This window comes from Apodemus sylvaticus, chromosome 1 (genome assembly GCF_947179515.1).
Source record: "Apodemus sylvaticus chromosome 1, mApoSyl1.1, whole genome shotgun sequence".
Taxonomy (NCBI): Eukaryota; Metazoa; Chordata; class Mammalia; order Rodentia; family Muridae; genus Apodemus; species Apodemus sylvaticus.
The window spans coordinates 179,893,636-179,916,299 of record NC_067472.1 but is presented as its reverse complement, the minus strand read 5'-3'; the positions used below and the strand labels follow the sequence as shown (position 1 = coordinate 179,916,299).

Genomic DNA, 22,664 nt, shown 5'->3' with positions numbered 1-22,664 from the left:
TTCCCTTATTTCTTCTATTAACCATAATCAGATCCCATGAGGGCCCTGAATGCCAATATATGGTACCCGAAGTTACACAAGACCATTGTTTACAAAAGAATTGTTCTAACCCTCCACATCTGTAAGCCGCAGCCCGCGTTCTGACGTCTCAAGAACAAACGTAAAAAGGAGTTTGCTGCAGCTTCCTCTGGGCAGGCCCATCTTTACATCCTGGGTGATCAGCTATATAGTGGCCCTGAGAGTTTACCACCTGGTTAAGGGTGTGTTTTTCTAATTGAGATGTCTCTGAGGGAACCTCCTCGTGAGTCCATTCTGGAATGTCCCAAGAGTCTAAGCCTGCTGTTAGGGCACAGATTTCAGGATATAAGGATGGCCACCAAGTATCAGGGGGTGCTGCCTTAGAGGTAGACCAGACCATGTCTCCCGATTGAGACAGGACTTGCCAAGTCAGCTTTAAGGGGCTTGAGGGTTATTATTCTTCAAGGTTTGGCAGGCGATGGAGGCACAGCTTAAGAGGATCATCAGTCCTTTCCAGGTTCCAGGTGTCATCTTGGGCTGCCTGCAGTGCGATCTTGACAAGAGAGGCATGGATCCAGGCTAGGATACCATCAACCTTGACAGCAGTAGGGCCGGTCAGGAGTACTAGAAAGGGTCCTTTCCACCTGGCTTCAAGGGTTCTAGCTTGGTGATGACAGATCAGGACAGAGTCTGCCACTTGGAACTTGTGGGGGCACCTCAGTGGTCCCTGGCTCGTAGGCTCCTCTGAGTTTCTCCCAGGCATCCTTTCTGACAAGTTCAAGGGCCTTTAAGTGGGCTAAGAGGGGTTGGGAAAAAGGAGCATCAGGGTCAAAAATCCCTCCTGCTTCTGTCAAAGGGGGCAGTCCCCCATGGTGGAGCTCAAATGGTGTGAGTATGAATTTCCCTGGGGTGTTCCGTACTTGAAACAGGGGAAAAGGAAGGAGGACTGTCCAATCTTTCCCCGCTGGTCTCCAAGCCTAATTTAGTCAAGGTCTCTTTTAATGTTCTATTCATCCTTTCTACCTGTCCTGAACTCTGGGGTCTATAAGCACAATTAATTTCCAATCAATCCGCAGTTGTGTGGCCAGTCCCTGACTTACCTGGGCAACGAAGGCAGGGCCATTGTCTGATCCAATTACCTTAGGGATGCGGAAACTTGGAAAAATATCTTCTAATATCTTCTTTCCCACCACGTTGGCCATCTCCCCTTTCATGGGGAAGGTCTCCACCCATCCTGAAAAGGTATCTATGAAAACTAACAAGTATCTGTTACCATATTTTGCTGGTTTGACTTCTGTGAAGTCAACTTCCCAGTATGCTCCTGGCTTATCTCCCTGCAGGTGCTTACCAGGTGTGCCTATATGATGTGCAGCATTGGTTAAATCACAAGCTTTACAATTTTGTACTGCCTCTTGAGCAATATCTGAGAGGCCCATGACATGATAGTCGGAGTGGAGTATAAGGTCTTTTAATTTCTTAGCTCTCAAGTGGGTCAGTTGATGTAGATTGGTGACATAGTGTTGTCCCTCTTTTCAGGGTAAGATAGATTTCCCATCTTCTGTCTCTGCTACTCCGTAGGGGCTGTAGTTATGTACTATTTTTTAATCTTTCCATCTGATGGTGATCCTCAGGAGTGTATCTGAAACTGGTCTCTCTGATGTCATAATAGTTTTTGGACTCTTTGGCCCCTTGATTGGTTATAAGGATCATGGTTCCTTGGGCCACTTGTTTGGCCACCATGTCAGCCATCTGATTTCCTCTGGCAATGGCATCTTGGCCCTTTAGGTGGCCAGGGCAATGTATAATGGCCAGTTTTTTTGGTAGATGTATGCCTCTAGTAAACTCAGGATTTCTTTTTTGTTTTTATTATATGCAAGTACACCATAGCTGTGTTTAGACACTAGATATATTTATGGATGGTTGTGAGCCACCATGTGGGTGCTGGGATTTGAACTCATGACCTTTGGATGAACAGTCGGTCCTCTTACCCACTGAGCTTTCTCTCAAGACCACTCTTCTTTATTTTTAATGTCCTTTCCCACTGATATGAGTAGCCCCCTCTGTTTGCAAATTACCCAATGTTTGTGTGCGGTGGCGAAGGCATACCAGCTGTCTGTGTAGATGTTGACGGACTTCCCTTCTGCCAGTCTCAAGGCTTGGGTTAGTGCAATCGGTTCTGCCTTCTGAGCCAATGTTCCTTCAGGCAAGCTACTGGCCCAGATGGCCTGTTTTCCATCCACCACTGCCGCCCTGGCCTTCCGCTTACATTCAACCACGAAGCTGCTGCCATCTATATACCAATTAAGGGACCCTGGCCAGGATTGGTCTGTGAGGTCCTTCCGCATTCCGGTTTCTTCTGCCAGGATGTCCATACATTGGTGTACAGGCAGGGAGTCGTCAGCCTCAGGTACTAAGGTAGCGGGGTTGAGGATAGGCAGTGGGACAAAATCACTCGCTCAGTTAAAAACAGGCTTTGATAGTGAGTCATGCGGGTGTTTGTCATCCACCTGTCAGAGGGCTGCAGTTACCTGGTGTCCTAAGGTCAGTTTTTCAGCATCCTTGAAAAGTAGGGTTGCTGCAGCGATGGCTTTCAGGCAAGATGGCCATCCACTGGCTACAGGATCTAGCTTCTTTGATAGGTAGGCTACAAGTCATTTCCATGGCCCAAAAGCCTGGGTCAAGACCCCTCCGGCTATTCCTGCTCTCTCATCCACGTAGAGGGTAAAAGGCTTAGTTAAGTCAGGCAAGGCCAAGACTGGTGCACTAGGTAAAGCCTTTTTTATTTCTTCGAAAGCTTTCTGATGCTCAGGAGTTCATGAAAAAAAACCCGGTTTCTTTGATGAGAGGGTAAAGGGGTGCTGCTAAGATGGCAAATCCTGGTATCCATAATCTACAGAAACCTGCAGTTCCCAGGAATTCTCTCGCTGGCTTTGGGGTAGTAGGAGTGGGGATCTGGGTCACAGTTCTCTTCCTAGCTTCTGTCAACCATCGCTTCCCCTCCTTAAGAGTGTATCCCAAGTAAGTGACTTCTGTTCGGTATATCTGGGCTTTTTTATCTGAACCTTGGTACCCCAACTCACCCAACTCAGTCAGCAGTTTCTCAGTCCCCCGTGTGCACTCCGGTTCATTATCAGCAGCTAAAATCAAATCGTCAATGTACTGCAGCAAAGTTATTTGGGGGTTCTCTGACCTGAACAGAGCCAAATCTCAATGGAGGGCTTCTTCAAAGAGAGTTGGAGAGTTCTTGAACCCTTGAGGCAGTCGTGTCCAAGTTAATTGTCCAACTTGTCCCAACTCTGGGTCTCTCCATTCGAAAGCCAAAATCGGCTGGCTCATGGGGTGCAGCTTCAGGCAGAAAAATGCATCTTTTAGGTCAAGAACAGTATACTATTTTCTGTCAGGAGGAAGAGAGCTGAGCAAGTTGTAAGGGTTAGGGACAGTAGGATGGATGTACTGCACTCTCTTATTAACTTCTCTAAGATCTTGCACTGGCCAGTAACCATTGGTACCAGGCTGCTTGACAGGCAGTAGTGGAGTCTTCCAGGGAGATTGGCAGGGTATTAGGATACCTAGTTGTAGCAGCCTCTGGATGTGAGGTCTGGTGCCCTCCCAAGCCTCTTTACTCATAGGATACTGCCACAACCCAATAGGAACTGCATCAGTCTTTAAGTTAATGATGATGGGGGGTACTCGTTTTGCTTCCCCCATACCTTCCATCTCTGCCCATGCTTTAGGGAACTTTTTCAGCCACACAAACTAGAGAAAAGTTTCTCCTTTTCTCTAGTGTCTCAATCACAGGGACTTGGGGCTCATGTAATCTATATTCTTCTTCTAGCTTCATGGCCAGGGCCATAGATGTGGGAGTCTCCCAATCAACTGTTGCTCCTTCCGAAGAGAAACTTATTTGAGCCTTTAGTTTAGTTAGTAAATCTCTCCCTAGTAGTGGCATGGGACATTCTGGGATGAAAAGGAAAGAGTGGGTTACTTGTCACTTTCCTGGGTACACCTTCCTGTCAGTAGTCCATGAATATGGTTTTTGACCCATGGCCCCAATTACTATAGTCTTTTTATCCTTTAATTGTCCTAGAGGCTTCCTTAAGGCAGAAAATTCTGTTCCGGTGTCAACTAGAAGGTCCATAGGGGTCCCCTCCACTTTTAGGGTTACCCTAGGCTCAGGGAGGGGATCCGAGTCCCATCTCCCCTATTCATCTTCTTCCATGGTGAAGAACCCTGGGTGCCTTATGTTTCTTCTTTGGGCAGTCCCCTGCCCAATGTCCATGCTCTCTACCAAAAGCACATTGGTTTTTATTTAAAGGTTGACATGGGAGTCCTCCAGGGTTCAAGGGTCTTCTTGACTGTGAGCTGCCCAGGTACCCTGACTGTCTAGTTTCTCCTTTTCTCTGTTAGCTTCCCTGTCACCTGCAACTGTGGCCAGAATCTTAGTCAAATTACTTTCTTGTCTATGGTCCCGCCTGTCCTCTCTCTCTTCAGCTTCCCTCTTTTCCCTCTCTCTCCTCTCCTCCTCACTCTCTCTCTTATGATATACTTTTTATGCCTCTTTAACCATGTCCCATAAGGACAAGGTATGCAGGCCTTCTAGATGTTGCAACTGCTTTTTTTTCTTTCTTTCTTTCTTCTTGCTTCTTTTTTTTTCTTTTTTTTAATTTTTTTATTCGATATAATTTATTTACATTTCAAATGATTTCCCCTTTTCTAGCCCCCCCCACTCCCCGAAAGTCCCGTAAGCCCCCTTCTCTTCCCCTGTCCTCCCTCCCACCCCTTCCCAGTTCCCCGTTCTGGTTTTGCCGAATACTGTTTCACTGAGTCTTTCCAGAACCAGGGACCGCTCCTCCTTTCTTCTTGTATCTCATTTGATGTGTGGATTATGTTTTGGGTATTCCAGTTTTCTAGGTTAATAACCACTTATTAGTGAGTGCATACCATGATTCACCTTTTGAGTCTGGGTTACCTCACTTAGTATGATGTTCTCTAGCTCCATCCATTTGACTAAGAATTTAATGAATTCGTTGTTTCTAATGGCTGAATAGTACTCCATTGTGTAGATATACCACATTTTTTGCATCCACTCTTCTGTTGAGGGATACCTGGGTTCTTTCCAGCATGTGGCAATTATAAATAGGGCTGCTATGAACATAGTAGAGCATGTATCCTTATTACATGGTGGGGAATCCTCTGGGTATATGCCCAGGAGTGGTATAGCAGGATCTTCTGGAAGTGAGGTGCCCAGTTTTCGGAGGAACCGCCAGACTGATTTCCAGAGTGGTTGTACCAATTTGCAACCCCACCAGCAGTGGAGGAGTGTTCCTCTTTCTCCACACCCTCTCCAACACCTGCTGTCTCCTGAATTTTTAATCTTAGCCATTCTGACTGGTGTAAGATGAAATCTTAGTGTTGTTTTGATTTGCATTTCCCTAATGACTAATGAAGTTGAGCATTTTTTAAGATGCTTCTCCGCCATCCGAAGTTCTTCAGGTGAGAATTCTTTGTTTAACTCTGTACCCCATTTTTTAATAGGGTTGTTTGGTTTTCTGGAGTCTAACTTCTTGAGTTCTTTATATATATTGGATATTAGCCCTCTATCTGATGTAGGATTGGTGAAGATCTTTTCCCAATTTGTTGGTCGCCGATTTGTCCTCTTGATGGTGTCCTTTGCCTTACAGAAACTTTGTAATTTTATGAGGTCCCATTTGTCAATTCTTGCTCTTAGAGCATACGCTATTGGTGTTCTGGTCAGAAACTTTCTCCCTGTACCGATGTCCTCAAGGGTCTTCCCCAGTTTCTTTTCTATTAGCTTCAGAGTGTCTGGCTTTATGTGGAGGTCCTTGATCCATTTGGATTTGATCTTAGTACAAGGAGACAAAGATGGATCAATTCGCATTCTTCTGCATGCTGACCTCCAGTTGAACCAGCACCATTTGTTGAAAAGGCTATCTTTTTTCCATTGGATGTTTTCATCCTCTTTGTTGAGGATCAAGTGGCCATAGGTGTGTGGGTTCATTTCTGGATCTTCAATCCTGTTCCATTGATCCTCCTGCCTGTCACTGTACCAATACCATGCAGTTTTTAACACTATTGCTCTGTAGTATTGCTTGAGGTCAGGGATACTGATTCCCCCAGATTTTCTTTTGTTGCTGAGAATAGTTTTAGCTATCCTGGGGTTTTTGTTGTTCCAGATGAATTTGATAATTGCTCTTTCTAACTCTGTGAAGAATTGAGTTGGGATTTTGATGGGTATTGCATTGAATATGTATATTGCTTTTGGCAAAATGGCCATTTTAATTATATTGATTCTACCGATCCATGAGCATGGGAGGTTTTCCCATTTTTTGAGGTCTTCTTCCATTTCCTTCTTCAGAGTCTTGAAGTTCTTGTTATACAGATCTTTCACATGTTTGGTAAGAGTCACCCCAAGATACTATATATTGTTTGTGGCTATTGTGAAGGGGGTCATTTCCCTAATTTCTTTCTCAGCCTGCTTATCCTTTGAGTATAGGAAGGCCACTGATTTGCTGGAGTTGATTTTATAACCTGCCAGTTTGCTGAAGTTGTTTATCAGCTGTAGGAGCTCTCTAGTGGAGTTTTTTGGGTCACTTAGGTAGACTATCATGTCGTCTGCAAATAATGATAGTTTGACTTCCTCCTTTCCAATTTGTATCCCTTTGACCTCCTTATGTTGTCGAATTGCCTGAGCTAGGACCTCAAGTACAATATTGAAAAGATAAGGAGAAAGGGGGCAGCCTTGTCTGGTCCCTGATTTCAGTGGGATTGCTTCAAGTTTCTCTCCATTTAGTTTGATGCTGGCTACCGGTTTGCTGTATATTGCTTTTACTATGTTTAGGTATGGGCCTTGAATTCCTGTTCTCTCCAAGACTTTAAGCATGAAAGGATGCTGAATTTTGTCAAATGCTTTTTCAGCATCCAATGAAATGACCATGTGGTTTTGTTCTTTGAGTTTGTTTATGTAGTGGATTGTATTGATGGATTTCCGTATATTGAACCAACCCTGCATTAACGGGATAAAGCCTACTTGATCATGGTGGATGATCGTTTTGATGTGTTCTTGGATTCGGTTGGCAAGAATTTTATTGAGTATTTTTGCATCGATGTTCATAAGGGAAATTGGTCTGAAGTTCTCTTTCTTTGTTGGATCTTTGTGTGGCTTTGGTATCAGCGTAATTGTGGCTTCGTAGAAGGAATTGGGTAGTGTTCCTTCTGTTTCTATTTTGTGGAATAGTTTGAAGAGTATTGGTGTTAACTCTTCTTTGAAGGTCTGGTAGAATTCTGCACTGAAACCATCTGGTCCTGTGCTTTTTTTTGGTTGGAAGACTTTCTATGACTCCTTCTATTTCTTTAGGCTTTATGGGACTGTTTAGATGGTCTAGTTGGTCCTGATTTAATTTTGGTATTTTGTATCTGTCAAGGAAATTGTCCATTTCCTTCAGATTCTCCAGTTGTGTTGAGTACAGGCTCTTGTAGTAGGATCTGATGATTTTTTGGATTTCCTCAGTTTCCGTTGTTATATCTCCCTTTTCATTTCTAAGTTTGTTAATTTGGATACTTTCTCTGTGCCCTTTGGTCAGTCTGGCTAAGGGTTTATCTATCTTGTTGATTTTCTCAAAGAACCAGCTCCTGGTTTTGTTGATTTTTTGTATGGTTCTCTTTGTTTCTACTTGATTGATTTCGGCCCTGAGTTTGATGATTTCCTGCCTTCTACTCCTCCTGGGTGAAATAGCTTCTTTTTGTTCTAGGGCTTTCAGGTGTGTCATTAAGCTGGTAATGTATGCTCTCTCCATTTTCTTTTTGGAGGCACTCAGGGCTATGAGTTTTCCTCTTAGCACTGCTTTCATTGTGTCCCATAGATTTGGGTATGTTGTGTTTTCATTTTCATTGTGTTCTAAAAAGTCTTTAATTTCTTTCTTTATTTCTTCCTTGACCAAGGTATCATTGAGTAGAGTATTGTTCAATCTCCACGTGTATGTGGGTTTTCTATTGTTTCTGTTGCTATTGAAGACCACTTTTACTCCATAGTGATCAGATAGGAGGCATGGGATTAGTTCTATCTTCTTATATTTGTTGAGGTCTGTCTTGTGACCAATTATATGGTCGATTTTGGAGAAGGTACCATGAGGTGCTGAAAAAAAGGTATATTCTTTTGTTTTAGGATAGGATGTTCTATATACATCTGTTAAATCTAATTGGTCCAAAGCTTCAATTAGTTTCATTGTGTCCTTGTTTAGTTTCTGTTTTCCTGATCGGTCCATTGAGGAAAGTGCAGTGTTGAAGTCACCCACAATTATTGTGTTAGGTTCAATGTGTGCTTTGAGTTTTTTTTTTTTTTTTTATCATCAAATATTTACAATTTCTTTATTTTAAGAACTTTTTTTTCTACACATATTTTTTATTATTATTCGATATAATTTATTTACATTTCAAATGATTTCCCCTTTTCTAGCCCCCCCACTCCCTGAAAGTCCCACAAGCCCCCTTCTCTTCCCCTGTCCTCCCACCCACCCCTTCCCACTTCCCCGTTCTGGTTTTGCTGAATACTGTTTCACTGAGTCTTTCCAGAACCAGGGGCCACTCCTCCTTTCTTCTTGTACCTCATTTGATGTATGGATTATGTTTTGGGTATTCCAGTTTTCTAGGTTAATATCCACTTATTAGTGAGTGCATACCATGATTCACCTTTTGAGTCTGGGTTACCTCACTTAGTATGATATTCTCTAGCTCCATCCATTTGCCTAAGAATTTCATGAATTCATTGTTTCTAATGGCTGAATAGTACTCCATTGTGTAGATATACCACATTTTTTGCATCCACTCTTCTGTTGAGGGATACCTGGGTTCTTTCCAGCATCTGGCAATTACAAATAGGGCTGCTATGAACATAGTAGAACATGTATCCTTATTACATGGTGGGGAGTCTTCTGGGTATATGCCCAGGAGTGGTATAGCAGGATCTTCTGGAAGTAAGGTGCCCAGTTTCGGAGGAACCGCCAGACTGATTTCCAGAGTGGTTGTACCAATTTGCAACCCCACCAGCAGTGGAGGAGTGTTCCTCTTTCTCCACACCCTCTCCAACACCTGCTGTCTCCTGAATTTTTAATCTTAGACATTCTGACTGGTGTAAGATGAAATCTTAGGGTTGTTTTGATTTGCATTTCCCTAATGACTAATGAAGTTGAGCATTTTTTAAGATGCTTCTCCGCCATCCGAAGTTCTTCAGGTGAGATTTCTTTGTTTAACTCTGTACCCCATTTTTTACTCTAAGGTAGTGTTTGTCTTTGACCCTGAGGTGTGTTTCCTGTAAGCAGCAAAATGTAGGGTCCTGTTTACGTATCCAGTCAGTTAGTCTGTGTCTTTTTATTGGGGCATTAAGTCCATTGATGTTAAGAGATATTAAGGAATAGTGATTGTTACTTGCTATCATTTTTGACGTTATTTTCATAATTTGATTGCTTAACTTCTTTGGGTTTGATGAAAGGTTACTATCTTGCTTTTTCCAGGGTGAAGTTTCCCTCCTTGTATTGGTGTTGTCCTCCTATTATCCTTTTTAGGGCTGGGTTTGTGGATAGATATTGGGTAAACTTGGTTTTGTCATGAAATATCTTAGTTTCTCCATCTATGGTGATTGAGACTTTTGCTGGATATAGTAGTTTTGGTTGGCATTTGTGTTCTCTTAGAGTCTGCATGAGATATGCCCAGGACCTTCTAGCCTTCATAGTCTCAGGTGAAAAGTCTGCTGTGATTCTGATAGGTCTTCCTTTATATGTTACTTGGCCTTTTTCTCTTACTGCCTTTAATATTCTTTCTTTGTTTAGAACATTTGGTGTTTTGATTATTATGTGACGGGAAGTATTTCTGTTCTGGTCCAGTCTGTTTGGAGCTCTGTAGGCTTCTTGTAAATTCATGGGCATCTCTTTCTTTAGGTTAGGGAAGTTTTCTTCCATAATTTTATTGAAGATATTTGCTGGCCCTTTAAGTTGTAAATCTTCACTCTCATCTATGCCTATAATCCTTAGGTTTGGTCTTCTCATTGTGTCCTAGATTTCCTGGATATTTTGGGTTACAAGCTTTTTGCATTTTGCATTTTCTTTAACTGTTGAGTCCATGGTTTCTATGGAATCTTCAGCATCTGAGATTCTTTCTTCTATTTCTTGTATTCTGTTGTTGATATTTGCATCTCTGTCCCCTGATTTCTTCCCAAGGCTTTCTATCTCCAAAGTTGTCTCCCTTTGAGTTTTCTTAGTTGTTTCTACTTCTGATTTTAGATCCTGGATGGTTTTGCTTAGCTCCTTCACTTGCTTGTTTGTGCTTTCCTGTAATTCTTTAAGAGATTTTTGTGTTTCCTCTTTCATGACCTCAGCCTGTTGACCAAAGTTCTCCTGTATTTCTTTAAGAGATTTTTGTGTTTCGTCTTTCATGACCTCAGCCTGTTGACCAAAGTTCTCCTGTATTTCTTTAAGTGTTTTTTGCATTTCCTCCTTGTTGGCTTTTGTATTCTCCTGGATTTCTTTCAATGATTTTTGTGTTTCCTTTGCAAGGGCTTCTAATTTTTGATCCATTTTCTCCTGAATTTCTTTAAGTATGTCCTTCATGTGTTCCTGTACCAGCATCATGACCAGTGATTTTAAATCCAAATCTTGTTTTACTGGTGTGATGGGGTATCCAGGACATGCTGGTAGAGGAGAATTGGGTTCAGATGTTGCCATATTGCCTTGATTTCTGTTAGTGACGTTCCTGCGTTTGCCTTTTGCCATCTAGCTCTCACTGGTGTTACTTGGTCTTGTCAGTGCTGGATTCACTAGTGCAAGCTGCCCCTTCCCCGTTGGCCTCTGGTGCACAGCTTACACCCTGCACTGCCTGTAGACAGGGTGTTGCTGTCCAGGCTGTTCAGATCCCGAAGCAGGCACCTGAAGGCTCCCGTTGGGGCCCGCAGGATTTACCGGAGCACACCGACTTCTCCCAGCTGGCCGCCCGGAAGCCCCCGCTAGCCTCTTGAGGGACCTGGAGATGTGGTGCGGCCGCCCAGGCTGATCTGAAGCGGAGAGAGTTGAGCTGAGGGCTCCCGCCTGAGGCCTTGCCCCAGATTGTGTCTGTGGACCAGATGGAGCCGGTGTGCACCCCCAGGGAGCGCCGAAGGTGTAGGCTGCTGTGACCTCCCCTGTGTTCCGCTCACTCAGCTGGGCAGCAGGTTCCCCAACCCGGCTGGTGCACACAAGGTTAGCCTGGCCGCCCAGTCCCTGAGTCCAGGCAAAAGCCTGGGATGCCAAGGTCCGAGCAAAGTTCCCCTAGGGCTATGACTGTTAATTGGGTCTGCCAGGTGACCCGGATGGCTGGCGTGTGCGTCCACGCTCCCCGAAAGCACCGGGAGAGTCTGCTGTGCTAACAATCTCCTGGGTGGGTTGACACACAGATGGCCCACCAAGCCGCCCAGTTCTTGGGGTCAGTCCTGTGCCTTTTGGGGCCTAGACCACCGTTTTGTTAGCCTCAGGCTACGCTTGTTAGCCGTCTCTGCCCTCCCGAGCACTCTGGGTCCTGTAGGCAAAATGGCGGCGCCTGCGCCGGCCAGGGCAAAAAACCCTCCTGGCTGGGTTGGCACCCCGATGGCTACCCGAACAGCCCAGGGCGTAGGTGCAGGCCAACGCCCGATGGGCTCAGCCCCCTGCGGTGTTGGCCTCGGATTATGTTTGTGTACCTCAGTCTGTCCGATCTCTGGAGCCCGGAATCAAGATGGAGGTGAGTCTCTCCTGACTGGCGGGAAGCCGAGTTCTGAAGTGGCTTCCGTGCAGCGAAAGGCTCCGCAGAACCGCAGCTGCTTGCCGCCCGGCTGGTCAGCGAAGGTCAGTGGTCGTGGGCGCAGGGCCTAACTGGACCCTGTGTCGCCTTGGTTCCACTGCTGATGGCCCTTCAGCTGGACGAGCCACTGCTCCACTGCTGCTGCCGCTGCCGCCGCCGCCCGCAACTGCTTTTTGATATCAGAGGCAGACTGTCCGATAAAAGCCATGGCTACTGCTGCCTGCTGACCCTCAGAAGTAGGGTCAAAAGGAGTATAACACCTGTAAGCCTGTATACACTGTTCTAAAAACACAGAGGGAGGCTCCTTTTCCCCCTAAAGAACTTCCCTTACCACAGCCAGATTGGTGGGGTATCGGCCTGCCCCCCAGAAACCTGCCACCAGAGCCTGGTGGGAGACCATCAGTCGCTCATCACCTGCAGCTGTATTGAAATCCCACTCAGGACGATTCAGGGGGAAGCTCTCATCGATCACATTCTGGAGCTGAGTTGGTTGGCAGTGCTCTGTGTGTAAGCTATCTCAAGTTCAGAACAACCTACTTACCCTAAGGAAGACATTTTCAGCACAAATGACATGTCAGATGGGTGTTGTAGTCCATGCTTCTCAAGACAGGAAGCTCTTCAGTCCAAGCTCACCCTGCTTGCCGTGTGATGGTTCATCTTGATGATTATCCTGACAGGGTTGTAGTTGCCATGGAAACACAGCTCTGTGTGGGAGTTTTTATGCTTTGTCAATTGATGAGTATAGACTGACTTTCATGTGTCAGCATGAACTATGGTCATAGAAGGGGTGGAAAGAGGAAAACAAGCTGGGCAAAACCATCCGTGCCTCTCTGCTTCCTGATTGTAGATGTGGTCAACCACCTCAAGTTCCTCACTGTGCCTAGCTCACCGTGATGGACTGTGTCCCTTCAAACTGTGAGCAGAAAGGTGCTTCTCCCCTGGCATTTGGTGACTAGTTCACTACAACAGGGGTGGAGGATTTTTTTTAGCATGTGCAAAGCCCTTGGTTTATTCCACAGCACCACACACATAAACAGGGGCAGCCAAAGAGATGAATAAATATGAAAATTGTTTATTATGCAAGCATAAAAGCTTGGGTTCAGATTCCCAGAACCCATGAGAATGGTGGTATGCATGCCTAATCCCATGTGAGCTCCAGGTTCAATAAGAGACTTTGTCTCAAAAAATAAGGTGGAAGGCTGTTGAGGGAAGTCAGTGATTAAAGGTGTCGTGATTAAAGGTGAAGACCTGAGTTCAAATCCCAGAATTCACCTGGTAAAAGAAGAGAATTAATTCCTCCAAATTGTCATCTGACCTTTACGTGCACACACACACATCTTGGCACCTCTGCCCATATACAGGCATACACACACACATACATACACAAGCACACAAACACATGAACACCCACCTACAAATGTCTGGAGAAACTGCCCTGAGGAAGCTCGAAAAGTTCCTAGTGGACAAATATCAAACAATCTGAAAAACAAACTAAACAACATGATATTGGATTGGGCTATAATAGTAAAATCACCTATGAACCCATTCTGCTGTGAATGATTGCATGGCAGATAAATGAATACGGATAAAAGTCAGTGTTCTTACATCTCACAGAAGAATTCCTGGGGATCTGTAGAGGTTCCTCCTAGGAGTTGACCTCCCTAGGTGTGAGTTGTATTACAAGTTCTAAAGTTCTACATAATGGCCCAGTCAGTGAAGCATTTGCTGGGTGCACACACTTGAACCCTTGAGTTTCAGCCCTCAGAACCTGTGAGGTCCGCCAGGCACAAAGTGCCCCCTGGTAACCCCAGTCCCAAAGAGTCCACCCAGGGCTCACTGGCCAGCCCATCTAGACAAATCAACAAGCTCCAGGCTTAATAAGAGGCCCTGTTTCAAAATATATAAGGTGGTCTCAGCTGTAAAGAGGACCCAGATTCATTTCCACCACACACACGGCAGCTAACAACCATCTGTAACTCCAGTTCCAAGGGATCCAGTGCTCTCCTGTGACCTCCACAGGGAAAGCAAACATGACTGCATAAGATACTCAGGCCGGCACAGTCCCCTCATACATAAAATAAAACTAAATAAAATGTCAAAAAATCACAGACATATGTTTATATATACAATTATATGTGTATGTATATACACATATATGTATGTAAAATGCATACACACATATATATAGGGTGGAGAGCAACAAAAGCCACTCACTGTCTGTCCCTGACCACCTGTTGCATACACATATGTGTGCCATGTGTCTTAGTTAAGATTGCTGTTGCTGTGATATGACACCATGGCCAAAAACAGAGTAGTATAGGGTCACCCAGCAGTAGGCACTGGCTTAGCCACACTGTGTGCTTGTCCCCATTCCCAACCCTGTACAGAAGAGAAAGGCCCCCAGTGGGAACATTCTACAGGCCTCCACAGCCCTTGGAACATGGAAGGCCATAAAAACAAAGACCAGTGGGCTCAGCAGACAGTTCACAAGTAGATGTCAGAACTTGGCACCTAATTGCCCAAACACCGGATGAGAATCCTGGTTGGCACAGCTAACCAGTAAGTCTTCAGCAAACTTCATTCTGTCACCAGCTGACAGAGAGAAAGTGACAGTCAAGTGCCTTTTACAACAACTGCTTAATTCTGACTTATCAAAACACTTACAATCTTTACTTTTAAAATGAAATACCAGCCAAATCACACAAACACAAAGACTTATGTAATATAGGCATGGCAGGAGGAGCAGTTTGAGGTCAAGCATGAGTTATGAGGGAAGATGGTGTTGCACATTTTAAGAAGGGTCTTGTTTATAGACCTGTGAGACGTGAGATAGCCCTTCAGCCAGTCTAACCAGCATTTGTGAAGACCTCCTATGTGTGTTAACCCTGGGAGAGAGGATGGCCTTGCTCCCCTGAACCTTCAGACAACTAAAGAACACCAAAAGGCATCCAATAGAAGAGGATCTAGAGAAGATGAAGTGGAGTTTAGAGCCTTCACTATGGTGGAGGTGGGGAGACTTCTTATACACAAGGGATCCATCATGTACCCTGCAGGGTTGTAATCTGTGTTGTGTTGCTATGACAAAAAACACAAGACTAGGTAATGTATATGGGAAAGAGGTTACTTTGCTTCTTGGTCTGGAATCTTGAAAGTCAAGAATAGGATAACCTCAGGGATCTATGGCCTTTGTTTGATCACCAGGTGCACAACAGAAGAGCAGCAGGGGATTGTGGAAGACACAGAGCAGAGGCTCCACCCTGCTTCTCAAGCACCCGCTATACACTGATCAGCCCTACCACACTGGGGACCCAGGCTCTACACAGGTGTTTGGTGTGTACCCAAGACATGTTGAAACTATACCTGGCCCTCCCTCAGATATTCTGGTTTTGTTGCAGTCTGGGGATTTAGGTGACAAATCTCCCAGACAGGTGAAGGAAAATCATTTCAGACAGGGAGAACAGAGCATATGAAGGCCCTGGTTCTCGCTTGGGTCACACTAATGGAGAAATGGTGTCCTTCCTCCTACAGAGACACTGCACATGACAAACATGCTAAGTAAATGCTAAATTCCAGGTTCAGGTGTACACAGTACAGTCAGGTGACTGGCAAAGTCCAAAGAAATGAAGTAAAGATGTGGCCCTTCTCTCCCATGATCCCCAGTTGCCTGTATGGGATCCCTTTAAATTTAATTTTTTTCACACTATACTGTTAATGAAGGTTCTTAAACACTTTAACATCCCTTTTAACTAACCACCCACCAGAGGTAGTAGGGAACAAAGCCTGTGAGGGGTGTGGACCTGTTTGGAAATGGTTCTTTGGAGCAGCTCCAAGGAAAACTGAATCCACCACACACACAAACATACAGCATGTGTACACACACACACACACACAAACACACAAACCTTTCTCAGGAGGGTTATAAGCTCAAGACTAATCCTGTCTCAAAAAAAGAAAGAATGAATGAGAGGAAGGAAGGAACCCAAAAACACAAAACATAAACCTCAAACAGTGGTTTAAGAAGTCAAGGTTAGACAAATGCGGCAGTGCTTGCCTTAACTTCAGAAGTCATGTGGTAGAGAGTCACAAAAACCTCTGTGAGTTCAAGGCCAATCTGGTCTACATAGTTCCAGGAAACACTGGGCTGTGTACAGAGACCCTATCTCAACAAAACAACCAACAAAGATAGATCAAATTGAGATGCCTATAACAGCAGAAGAACTTGGGTTGAAGAGACTTGTTCAAGGGAAGCCACGAAGCAAATGGAAGACAGGGGCAGGATAGAGACAGGGCAGGGGTCACATGGACAGTGGTCTGAAGTCTGCCTTGTCTAGACACAGACTGTGAGTACAGCTCTTAACTAAACATTGAGGTTCACAGTGAGATGGGGGGGACACAGGCCTTACTTCTCATGGTCTGATTAAGAGGCCATTTGACCCTCTCCCTCGTCATACTTTCCTTTGACCATCACATGACATGTGACCTTAAGATCACTAAGAACAGGACTAGCCTGAGCCAGGTATTTGACCAGGATCCTATTGTCTTGCCAAAATATACACCTTCCCAGGACACAAACACACAGTCCCAGGAAGTTCTAAGATGTGTCCTGGAAGGGGTCTTGAGGGTCTCAGCATAGGCACCCCTGCCCACTGAGCAGACTAGGGCAGGGATAAAAGAGCACCAAGATGGGAGGGAGCACCTGCCACCATTACCATGAAGCTCGCTGGTGCTCTGGTGCTCCTCGGGGATGTCCTGCTCCTGAATTCAGGAGGAGGTGGGTATTACTATGTGGGGCCAGGGATGCAGGCTCTCCAGGCTCTGACTCCATCTATCCCCTGGGCTATGCTGATGCCTGACTTTCAAAGGAGGGTGACCTTACTTTTGTGTTCCAGATTGTGGCCTTTGCCAAGTTATAGAGACAAAAGTTGAACTATTTTTTCTCGGGACCTTAGAAGACTACCTTAAGCATGTGAAAGCATACACTAATAATACTGTCTTACTGGAAGAGGCTGAAAGAAAGAAGAACTGTGCCTATAGCAAGTTGACAGAGAAAGACAAGACACACATAGCCAATGTCATTGTGAGACTCTGTGTCTGGCTAGGGGCATGCCTTGTGGCCCTCCCCACCTCTGAAGCTTCTCTGTGAATACTGAAATGTGACACACCTGATTGAGGATGGCAGGAGGGTAGGACAGGAAGGGACTCTCAGGCTGCCTGAATGGGGCCGGGCTGCTCAGCTCAGACAAGCCACACTAGATCCCTGCTCAAGTGTGGCCTCCATCAGTCTTCCTGACACAGCCTCCCAAGTCTAGCTGCACAAGCTTGAGGCCTGGCACCCTTCCCCAGCCTGGGTCTTTTATCCTGACCTTTCAAGCCTACCACACCAGCCCCAAAACAGTTCTCTGTTTTTTTTGTTCTCAGTACCTCCAGGCCACTGTGTGGATGCCAGGCCTGGGGCATTCGAGGATAGAATTAAAGTGAACCTATGTTGTCCCTAGAACTGGTAGGATAAGTCATTGCCTCAGCTGCAGAACTCTGAGGGTTATAATTACCATGTGACAGGAGTCAGTTCCCTGTGAGGCCCCAGCTTCCCACAGGCTCACATGGAGCCCTGTCAGCTCCTCCCCTTTCTGTCCCACAGGTACCTATGGTGTCCCACAAGATGGCTCTTCCCAACTGGCTGGATTGGAGGCTCTTAACAGAGCTAGTCTCAACAGATTGGGGACCAGGCTCCCTGGTCCTGGTAAGACACAAGAACAATTGCAAACTGGCTGCCGGTCCTTCCAGGAGGTTTCTCAGTGCATGATCAGTGAGGCATGAGTTCTCCTTTACCTCTGAGGCCTCATTTGGCTTTCTCTTTGCAGGAAAGAATTAAAGCCAGCCACTTTTGTTGATGGGAACCTTTTTGCTCTCAAGGAGGACTCAAGGGAACCACTTGCCTGCTCACCTGCAGAGATGTAGCAAATCCGACCCCTTCCCCCACGGTGTCTAAAAACAGAAATTCAACAATAAAAGCCTTGCAATTCACAGGGGAGCCTGGAGTTTTAGATCACAGGTTGGCCTCACTTTTTAACCTCTGTTGAGGAGCGGTTCACCAGCTTAGAGTCAGAAAATAGCATGAGTCATGTGGCCACCTCAGTGCGTGAGTGCTCTCCAGCCTAAAGTCACCCAGTCTATAGGATTTGTCCCTTCCTAGAGCAACACCCCAGAGACCTAATCATCCTGCTTCCTCATGACACCATCTCTAATGTTACCACACTGGGGACTAAATTTCCAGCACAGAACAGGGTACAGAAGGAAACCAGATTCAAACCAAACAGCACAGGAGGAGGCCATCTTGCATAGACTGAGGCCTGATGTCTGTGAACCAGGCCTCCAACTCACCAGTGTCTAGCCACAGCTTGCTTCTGAAGGGGGGGCCTCCTGCCTCTCTGGGGCCTATGGGTGGTCTAAAGACTGTCAAGTTGATGTGACTTAACTCTCCTCACTACAGATGAGGAACCTGGAGGCTTGTCTACCATGCTTCTTTCTAGAGATTTAAAAAAAAATGAGTGTCTCCATCTGTTGCATAGCTTACAGTTCTGCATTGCTGTTCATCACAAAAGAAGTCAGGACTGAAACTCAAGCAGGTCAGGAACCAGGAGCTGATGCAGAAGCAAGCCATGGAGGGATGTTCCTTGCTGGCTTACTTCAGCCTGCTCTCTTATAGAACCCAATATGCCAGCCAAGGGATGGATCCACCCACAAGGGGCCCTCCCACTTGATCACTAACTGAGAAAGTGCCTCACAGTTGGATCTCATGGAGGCACTTCCCCAACTGATACTCCTTTCTCTGTGATAACTCCAGCCTGTGTCAAGTTGACACACAAAACCAACCAGTACAATTAACCCTTGTCAACTTGACACAAACACATCACTACTAAGCCTCAACCCTTACTTTCTTTTTTTTTTCTTTTTTTTCTTTTTTTTATTCGATATAATTTATTTACATTTCAAATGATTTCCCTTTTCTAGAAAAATATGGAACACTTCACGAATTTGCGTGTCATCCTTGCGCAGGGGCCATGCTAATCTTCTCTGTATCGTTCCAATTTTAGTATATGTGCTGCCGAAGCGAGCACAACCCTTACTTTCTTATTCATCCCCAAGATGTAAATTACTTTAAAAGTCCCACAGTCTTTACATATTAAAAGGTCAATCTCTTTAAAATGTTCAATATCTTTAAAATTCAAAGTCTTTTAAAAATTCAAAGTCTCTTAACTCTGGGCTCCACTAAAATACTTTCTTCCTTCAAGAGGGAAACATATCAGGGCACAGTCACAACCAAAAGCAAAACTCAAACTCCAATGGTTCAATGTCTGGGATCCAACTCATGATCTTCCAGGCTCCTCCAAGAGCTTGGGTCACTTCTCCAGCTCTGCCCTTTGTAGCACACAGCTTGTCTTCTAGGCTCCAGCTGCCTGTACTCCACTGCAGCTGCTGTTCTTGGTGGTCATCGCATGGTACTGGCATCTCCAAAACACTGCTATCTTCCACTGTAATTAGGCTTCACCAATAGCCTCTCATAGGCTCTCTTCACGGTGACAAGCCCCTGCTCCTAAGCATGACCCCATCAAGACCTGGGCCATCAACTGCAACTGAGGCTGCACCTTCACCAATGGCCTTCCGTGGTCTCTCACTGTGTGCCAAGAGCCTCAGCTGCTCTTTGTGACCCCTTCATGCCTTAAAAACCAGCAGCATCTGGGTGACTCTTACACAGTACCAAATCCAGCGACAGCACAAAATACAACTGTGGCTATCTCTGGAAGAGAGCCTCTATGCTCTCAGAAAACACTTCCCAGAAGATTTAACCTCAGTGATGCTGGTTTCTTCTTAATCACCACTAATTTCTTAGCTTAAGCTAACCACTATCAATAGTCCTAGTAACACAAAGGTTTGCTTTAGTGGTTCTGGTATCTTGTTAATCACAGCTGATTCTTCAACCCAAGCTAACCAAAACCACAGAATCTTCACAATCAAAACATGGCCCTGATAAGAGTCTTTAATCTTCCCTCTGAAATTTCACAGGTCAGGCCTCCATCTTCTGCAATGTTCTCAACATTATCTTCCAAGCTCCTACACAACATTACACCAAGTTCTTAACACCGAATGGATCATCTGACCCAAAGTTCCAAAGTCCTTCCACAGTCCTCCCCAAAACATGGTCAGGTTGTCACAGGGATACCCCCACTACAGGGGTACCAATTTGTCTTAGTCAGGGTTTCTATTCCTGCACAAGCATCATGACCAAGAAGCAAGTTGGGGAGGAAAGGGTTTATTCAGCTTACAATACTGCATTACTGTTCATCACAAAAGAAGTCAGGACTGGAACTCAAGCAGGTCAGGAAGCAGGAACTGATGCAGAAGCCATAGAGGGATGTTCCTTGCTGGCTTGCTTCAGCCTGCTCTCTTATAGAACAAAAGAATGCCAGCCCAGGGATGGTACCACCCACAATGGGCCCTCAACCTTGATCACTACTTGAGAAAATGCCTCACAGTTGGATCTCATGGAGACACTTACCCAACTGAAACTCCTTTCTCTGTGATAACTCCAACCTGTGTCAAGTTGACACACAAAACCAGCCAGGACAGAGTGAGAGCGCTGGATTAGTGTTTCTCTCCACAGTGTGTCAAATAGCTGAGAGAGGGAGCCTAGAGGGGGGATGGTTCATCTGGCCTCAGCCTCCGGAAGTGTCAGTCCAACATAGCGAGGGATGAAGGATGGCCTGGTGGGATGGCAGTTGGAATGATGGTAGATCAGGGAGCAGAAAGAAGGTCATACTGGTACTTTCTGGTTCTCTCCCTTTCCCCTTCAGGCTCCTCCTCTGCAGGCTTTTGTCTCATACTATATAATGGGCCTTCTATGCCTCAGCTAATCCTCTTTGAAAAGTAACTTGCAGAGGCATTCAGAGCTGTGCCTCCTTCGAGGTGACTCTAAATCTAGTCAATTTGACCAGTGAAGTCAAGCCATTAGGCTTGGAGGAGGTGAGGGGGATCTTCCAAGGGTCTAAAACTTCCACTATGCAGATTAAAACATCTCTAAAGGTCTGGAGCGTTGAACCATGCCTGCCTGGATGCTGCCATGCTTCTGCCTTGACCACAATGGACTGAACCTCTGAACCTGTAAGCCCGCCCCAATTAAATATCTTTTATAAAACTTGCATTGGTCATGGCATCTGTTCACAACACTAAAACCCTGACTAAGACAACATCTAATGCCTGATTTTTTAAATCTTCAACACATGAATTTAAACTATTTTAATTCTTTCTAATTAAGACTTTCTTTTACTATATACCAAAACCACCTCCAATGACACACATAGCCATATGGAATTTTATTGTTGGTAAATTTTATATTTTTCATAATAATTTTGTAAATGGTATAAAAAGTAAAGTGTTGGTTTCCCCCGGGATAAAGTCATGTGAGTGACCCCAGCTCAAGGGATGGTTTCTTGCCCAATAATACTTGCTTGAGATCTTGGCCTAGGCTACCAGGAGCCTGTCACTAAGGAATGAAAGAAAACAAAACAGATAAATTGCCATGAGAACTATGGCTCAATATGTTTGCTCTAGCCAAGAGTTCCACGATCATTTCCAGAACACTTCCTTCCTTTAAAGTCTAATGCCTCAGTCTGTGGAACTCTTCACACAGATTCTACTGGGGTTGGTGTGCCACTGCCCAACTATTTTGATGCTTAAGGCTTATTGTAAATATAAAGGGCATGAGTGTGTCTGTCATCTAACAACTCAATGATCTAGGAAGTGTCAAAGCATGGGATTTTTGCTATTTTTTACTACACATGAATCCATTCATTGTGTGGAAATACTTTAGCCAACTATCCTCCCTTAATCTGCATTAGAGAGTTTATACTGGGGAAAGGCCTTACAAAGGCAGTGGGTTCTGGAAATCCCTTAGGTTTATATTAACCCCTGCTCAGCATTAGAGTGCACATAGTAGAGAGAAACCTCACAGGTACAATGAGTGTAAAATGCTCCTCCCACCCCTTCCAAGGCTAACCTCTTTTTTGTTTGTTTGTTTGTTTGTTTGTTTGTTGTTCTATTTTGCCTGTTTTATTAATTAGTTCACCCTGCTCACTGCCCCATCTCACAATCCTTCCTCTCATTCCTCATCTCCTTATGGTTTGAGTGGGTGGGCCCCTCTTGGGTTACCTTCCCCTCCAGTACATCATCCCTGCAAGGCAATGAGCATTTTCTCCCACTGAGGCCAGACAAGGCAGCCCAGCTAGAAGAACATATCCCACAGACAGGCAGCAGCTTTTGGAATAGCCACCGCTCCAGTTGTTCCAGACATACATAAAGACCAAGCTGCACATCTGCTACATATGTGCAAAGAGGCCTAGGTCCAGATTGATGACTTAGTCTCTGAGAGACCCACAGGTCCAGGTTAGTTGACTCTGTTGGTCTTACTGTAGAGTTCTTATCCCCTTTGGGGCCAGCGTTCCTTCCCCTTATTATGTAGGTGTACCCAAGCAGCGGTCACTGTTTTGCAGTGGGTGACTGCATCTGTCTGTGTCAGATGCTGTTTGGAGCTTCTCAGAGGACAGCCATACTAGACTGGTGTCTGAGAGCATAACAGATTATCATTAATAGTGTCAGGGATTGGTGCTTGCCCATGGGATGGGTCTCAAGTTTGACAGGTTATTGGTTGGCATTCCCACAGTCTTTGCTCCATCTCTGAACCCCACCAACTTCTCTGGGATCTTACTACTGTGAACAGACACCATAACCAAGGCAGCTCTTATAAGGACAGCATTTAATTGGGACTGGCT

At 45.1% G+C, this 22,664-nt stretch overlaps 1 non-coding gene across 1 annotated transcript; it reads right to left on the bottom strand.

The window, feature by feature from the left end:
* Positions 1–18,849: 18,849 nt before the first annotated feature.
* Positions 18,850–18,956, bottom strand: LOC127676901 (U6 spliceosomal RNA). The gene has a single exon (XR_007976310.1). It is a non-coding gene; the product is annotated as a U6 spliceosomal RNA (small nuclear RNA).
* Between the last annotated feature and the right edge of the window lie 3,708 nt (positions 18,957–22,664).